Here is a 7,157-nt window from a genome sequence, read left to right as displayed (position 1 = left end):
TAAATTTTTTGTATGTTTTGTTGTACAGCTGGTTTAAATATAATTGTATGTGTAAATTAATATATATAATATGACGCTAATCATTTTACATACATCGTGCAAGGCTATATTACTATTTGGTAAAACACCATATATTGACATACCTGATGTTCTAATAGAATGTAACAATACTTTTAAGGAGAAACTTAATGTTATGGAATTAACACTTGTGTATTACCTATTGTGCTCTTATTTCATATATCCTTGCATTAATGGATGCTTTTAGATATCATGGTTTTAGATTTTATGGTGGTTTTGTCTACTTTCTAGTGATTTACTTATTTTTGGTATGGATTGTTGATTAGCTAAAATTTCTATTGTGGAATAATTTCCTTATCGATTGCTCACATACGTGCACATGGTGAATATGGATTGCATTTCATTCCCTAGGGGCTAGAATCAGGATGTTAGCCTAGACCACATACATCATATTGCATTTAACATGGTCGTGTAATATGGTCTTGATTTGGTGTTGTAAGCTGCATTTGAATCCTATAGGGTATAGTAGGTTGTTGGTGCTATGGTAATGTAAGAATTGGGCACAAATAGAATTGGATGCACATTATTAGCAGTAGGTTGTTGTGTCACAATTACTATGGTTGGTTAAACCGAGGCATAAGAAGATAGGTGATTTTGGACAATGGTTTATTTGGAACTGATTGTTTTTGCACGATACTACATTCATTATAATGTTATTTTAGTTGGTACATGTCGATCTTATGGATCCCAGTTAGGTTGTTGGTTGATTGACTATTAACACTAGCTTTACCACTTATCACAGAGTAGATTAATGCCTAAAAAGTGAGGTCTTTGTAAACGACTTAAGCACATTGTAAAATTGTGTAGGATTTAGTAAACATAACTTTTTTCATATTATAGAGCTCCATTAAGTAATAGAATATGTTTTTGAAAGAAAACACATAGCTCTACAACTTTTGTTTTTTTGACAAGATCTAATTTTGTTTTTATGGACCTGAAATGGGGAACGCAATGAAGGATAAGTTTTGCTCCATTTTTTTAATCTAGAAACCCTCTATGTGCTATTGTTAGTATTTCAATCGTATCTTCCTTTAAAAAATGTATTTGGTAGTGATAGTGGACTCTTTGCAACCCTAAGATATATACCTATAACTTTCATGAATGCTATAAACCTTGGTTCCGCCGTCTACCTTTCAAAACTAAGTTGCAACACTAAATAGTGGGCTGTCCAGATTCATTGTTGTATGGATTTAGTATAATTTGCACAAACTAGGGTTACTTTAGGTGCTAATCTTTATTCATATCAACGTATGAGAGTTACTGAGAATTAAAGAGGTATCAAATATACTTGTTTATAATTTGAGGAACTCAAAATAATTATTTGGGTTATAATTTGAACTCTCCAAACTATGGTTGGGTTGTTTATCTGTAAAAGATTAAGGTTCGCGTACAACTCGAACTTTTACCCTAGTTACCCACGAATGTATCTGACATATTTTTTATATTATACACTCCAATTGTTTGCTTGATCATATACTTTATTTTTTTTAATACGATCATATGTTGCTTGATTCGATATCACTTCTATCTTGTTAGGATAACTTGACCTTATAGAGTCTTTATTGTTTTAATCATATAATTTTATGTCCATAATGGGAATGTGCAATTATTCCTAATTGGAATTTATTCATGTGCCTTAATAGTTTTCATGCTCATGTACCTTTTCAATTGTTGTTATATAGTAAGCATATATTATATAGCCCGAACCTTTCTATTTAAGGAGTTACATATCATAATTTGAAATGCACACATTTGGAATGCTTAGATGTATTTTATATGAACTATGTGTTAAACGGAACAATTTACTCCTTTTTTATACACCTTGATAGGCCATTTATACATTCTCTAAAGACTTTACTTCTCACGCATCTTCATGGCTCATTTGTGTATACTCATTGAGTCCTATAAGTTCCTCAGTATCATGTTGATGTCTTTTATTTTTTACTTTCTATATCATTGTTGTTTCCTTAAGTATTTTATTGATATGTCTACATAACGTGTCTATAGTTTCAAAAGCTTAAAAGAATTATGACCACCAAAGTAACGATCTCAAAAGTTAAATAAACTAAGTAACGTAAATCTATATTTATGGGTGGAGGCCCAAGGGGTTTTGATACCTAGCATAGGGCTGATCTCAGTTGATATATTTATGGGTGGTAGCCCAAGGGGTTTTTATTCCTAACACGGGGCCAACCCAGTTGATGTCTTTATGGGTGGCAGCTCAGGGGTTACGATACCTAGCATGGGTCGATCCTAATTGATGTATTTGTAAGGGTCTTCCTCTTCTACCACTGATCATCTAGTCACTATATCAAATGAAAATAAAGAAATGTAAAAAAAAAAGTAAAGAATGTAATGTACATGATTCCACAATTATAAGAAAAGACGGTCTTCTATCCTTGATAATATGGGTACATACTGATATCTGATTTCATTTGAGATCTTATTTTACATATGGTCACTTTACACCATGTATGCTTAGTACATTCTTTTGTACTGATGTCCCCATTTCCTGGGGGCACTGCATTCATGCCTGCATATGAATAGGTGAGGTCCCTACTGCGTATGATCGAGTTCAGCTTATGGTTGGTATGCTTCATTCTTTCCAAAGTTTTCGAGTTTAGACCTTACTTTGGCTTGTATAATTAATGAGTACTATGGGGCCTATCCCGACTAGTGATTAGCATTTTCTCATCCTAGAGGATTTTAAGAGAATATTGTTGTGGGTCAGGTGGTCATTTACAGTCCAAGTGTCCTTATATTATACTTTTGTTTTCATTTGTGTTTATCTTGATTGTATATTTTTTCATATTCAACTTGGCCTTGATCGTCCACTAATGTTATTGGGTTGGGTTTTAATTTATTTGTTAAGTGTGGCACCAGGTACTAGTTGCATCTCTGTAATTTTGGGGTATGTCAGTAACATTGGCCACCGCTAATATATCTATTATAGTGAAGATAATACAATCCATACCATGGGTATCGGTTCAATTCAACAATCACACTTCCCCTATTTTGTCAATCCGTATGGTTTTCCATAACCCTAGCTATGGGTTTTAGCCGCTCATACTTGTGAAGAAATCAATATCATTCATAGTTGGCACCATTGATGAAATCAAAATGATAAGAATAGTAAAAAACCACAACCATTATTGTATTAATCAATTGAAGTCAATACATGTAAATTCCAAGATCAAAATCAAATCATGGAATAAAAATATGTTTGTGAATATCAAAAGTGCGTAACTCTAACTAAAAAAACACATAAAGGGTATTTATAGTAATGAGGAAACCCTCAAATCAAACCCCGAATAAAATAGAAGAAAACAGTGTCGATGGCGACATATAGTCCATACCCACGGTCTGGCGCCGGACGCAGGTAGTACCTATTGTCTTGGCCCTAGATGCAGGTACAAACTGTAGGTACCGAATAAAAAAAATCCTACAAGTCAACTTTTGGGATTTTGGACTTCTGGTACTTGCTTTGCCTACCTGTGGTCCGGAGGTCCTACATGTAGTTTGTAGGTTGACTTTGTAGGTGCCGGGAGTCATATTTTTAACTCTTCTTCAATTCTCAACAATGATTTGATCACGATTAAGATAGAAAGTGTCTTGAACATCTATTATTGCTCCACAAATAGCCAAAAACACCTTTTTCACCTTTTTATGAACTTATCATCCTAAACATGATTTCCTGCAAAACATACCAAAAAAACATAAAATTTAATAAATAACCTCAGAAACTTGAATATTTTCCTTGTTTAAAGCATCAAAAGTTCTATATTTTAATAGCACATCAGATAATATGCTCACATGGATGAATTCATACCATGATATTTTGACAAGGTATTAACTGATCATGACATGGGTGATTGGAACTCAAATCATATAAGATCATAATTCACATGGGAAAGCTTATTAGCATGGCTTGAATTTAAAACTACTAAGGAAACATGGATAAACATCATATTTGACATTGATTTTTGTTCATAAAAGAGGGTAAAATTCATACTTAAACAAAAAGAGCTTTTGGGATTCAATGGGTGGAAGGAACCCATTGATGAATACCCCACATCGCTTAATTACTTGACTTCTTAGAGAAGAGGCTTGGAATTGGAACCTTGTATGCTTGAATCCTTGAGGAGAAACTTCAGTTGTTGTTCTTGGGAAAGGAGAAGGGTTTTTACGTATAAAAACTGATAGGTAATGGGAAATTGATGCCCCTCTTAAGGTTTTAATTCGTAATTTGGATGTTAGGGTAAGGGGGAAAGACAAAAATTCCCTTTGGAATTTTAATTAAGAAGGTAGAAAAATACAGCCTTCGTGTCATGGAGGTTATCACTGAGGCTAACCTCTTTGTGTCATAGAGCATATCATAGAGGTCCAGCCTCCGTGTCATGGAGGTTATTGCGGAGGCTAACCTCCTTGACACACCAATATCGTGGAGGATTACTACTGAGCTCTAAAATCATGACAAACCTCTTCCAAAAATTCCGAAACTCTCCCAAATGATCATTTGAACATCCTTAAACATATTTCAACTCATAAATCAATGTTTCAAACTTAGGAAGGACAAAAATAAATTCCTTGAATTCTTGAGGTCTTAAAAATGGTTAAGTCCCTTATACTTAGTGTAAAATTTATGCCTTGGACCCTTTAAGCATACGACTAGAAGCTGCAAATGATCCTAGGATCATACGGGCATTACTATATCTGCCTCTTAGGATCATTCATCCTCGAATGAAGATGTTTAAGCTGAGGTACAAAGAAAATTTAGATCGTGCACTAAATACTTATGAGCTAAATCATGTTTTGATAATAGAATCTGAAGCATAATACTTGGATTGAAGTGAATTCATGGATGCATGCAATGACATTAGGATGGTTGGATAGCTAAGATAGAAAACGAGAGAACCAGTTTTAAGAGAAACCATAACCTCAAGCAAAATCTGAATTCGTAGAGAAAAGATAGGGATACTTTTCTTTTATAACTTCTTTTGCTTCCCAAGTAACTCTCTCAATGGACTGATTTTTCCATAGAACTTAAACCAAGAGAACTTCTTTATTCCTCAACCTATGAATCTGATGGTCAAGGATCTCAACTAGGAATTCTTTATAAGAAAGAATATCTTTCATATCCACACTCTCTAAGGGACTAATAGAAGATGAGTCACGAATACATTTCTTTAGAAAAGAGACATTAAACACTGGATGTACTAATGCCAAATCTGTAGGAGACTCTAACTCATAAGCTACCTTCCTAAAACGGCTAAAAATTCTATATAGGACAACATAGACAGGACTGAGTTTCCCCTTCTTTCCAAATCTCTTCACCCCTTTTATGGACAATATTTTCAAATAAACCAAGTCATTAATATCAAACTCAGTATCTCTTCTCCTCACATCTGTGTAAGATATTCGGACGACATGGGTTGTTTTCAGTCTTTCGCGGATCAAGTGAACTTTCACCATTGCCTCAAACACAAAATCTGGCCCTATCAAAATAGCCTTACTTACTTTAAACCAACTAATAGGAGATCTACATCTCCTTTCATAAAGAGCCTCAAAAGAAGCCATCTAAATACTGGAGTGAAAATTATTGTTGTAGGAAACTCAATCAAAGGTTAGTGGTCATCACAACAACCCAAAGTCAATAACATAAGCCCTCAGCATGTATTCTAAAGTCTAAATGGTCAGCTCTACCTGACCATCTGTTTGAGGGTGTAAAGCTGTACTGAGATAATCTTGGGTACCAAGACCCTTCAAAAAATCCTTCCAAAAGTGAAAGGTAAACTAAGTACCTCTATAAAAAAAGATTGTCAATGGAACCCTATGCAACTTTACCACTTCCCTAAGATAGAGCCTAGCATAATCCTCAGCTGAGTACGAAGTATGAACTGGCAAAAAATGAGTTTACTTGGTCATTTGATCTATAATAACCTAAAAAGAACTATGATGACAATGCGTATGAGGCAACTCTATCATAAAATCCATGTTCACTACCTCCAAATTCAAGTGAGGATGCTAAAATCTTGAAGCATACTAGTAGGCCTTTGGTGCTTAACTTTAACCTGCTGACAATTTGAACACTTAACTATAAATTCTAAAAATTTTTTCTTCATACCACTCTACTAATAGATTTTGGATAAATCACAGTACATCTTAGTGGCTCCTGGGTGAATAGAATATCATGCACCATGCGCGTCAGCTAATATTCGCAATCTCAAATCATCAACATACAAAACACATAATCTTCCTTGAAAACAAAGCATAGCATCTCTCCCTTGAGAGAAAACCTCAACCTTTTGATCTCTAATTGCCTCCTTCAACTTGACTAAAATAGGATCCCTGTCTTGCCTTTCTTTTACTCTGGAAAACAATGAAGATTTCCAACCATTTTAAACCCATGTACTATGCTTGGCCGATCAACCAACCGAACACATAACCTAGAAATATAATAAATCTCACAGACTAACTCTTTCTTACAATCCGTACAACACTTTCCATAGAAAATATACTAAGGGCATTTGCCACTATATTGGCCTTACCTGGATGGTACAATACAATCATATCGTATTCTTTCAACAATTCATACCACTTTTTCTGACTATGATTTAGATCCTTCTGAGTGAACACATATTGTAAACTCTTATGGTCCGTGAATAAATCAACATGGATCCCATAAAGGTAATGCCTCTAAATTTGTAAGGTAAAGACAACTATTGTCAACTCAAGGTCATGGGTTGTGTAATTCTTGTCATAGGGTTTAATTTATCTAGAGGCATAGGTTATTGATATGCCCAAATTACAACTCTTAGTAGAAAGTGCAAGCGGTCGCTATCAAATATAGAACCCAACTTGGTTGGGTATTGAATCCCACAGGGAATACTGTGCCCACTAAGTGTCGTAATTGTTATTAGACTGTTGATCAGAGTTTCTTAACCAAAATGGGGGTTTGGTTATTTTTAATTTGTAAAATGATAAATTGTAACAAGATTAGTTCAACTAATGATTATATCCGTATTTCATAACTTTATGAATAAATCAAACCAGGGTTATGATCACCAAAATGCCAGCAT

Source organism: Capsicum annuum, unplaced genomic scaffold (genome assembly GCF_002878395.1).
Source record: "Capsicum annuum cultivar UCD-10X-F1 unplaced genomic scaffold, UCD10Xv1.1 ctg79956, whole genome shotgun sequence".
In the NCBI taxonomy this organism is placed as follows: domain Eukaryota; kingdom Viridiplantae; phylum Streptophyta; class Magnoliopsida; order Solanales; family Solanaceae; genus Capsicum; species Capsicum annuum.
The sequence above is the reverse complement of the archived record's forward strand: the minus strand, read 5'-3'. Positions refer to the sequence as shown.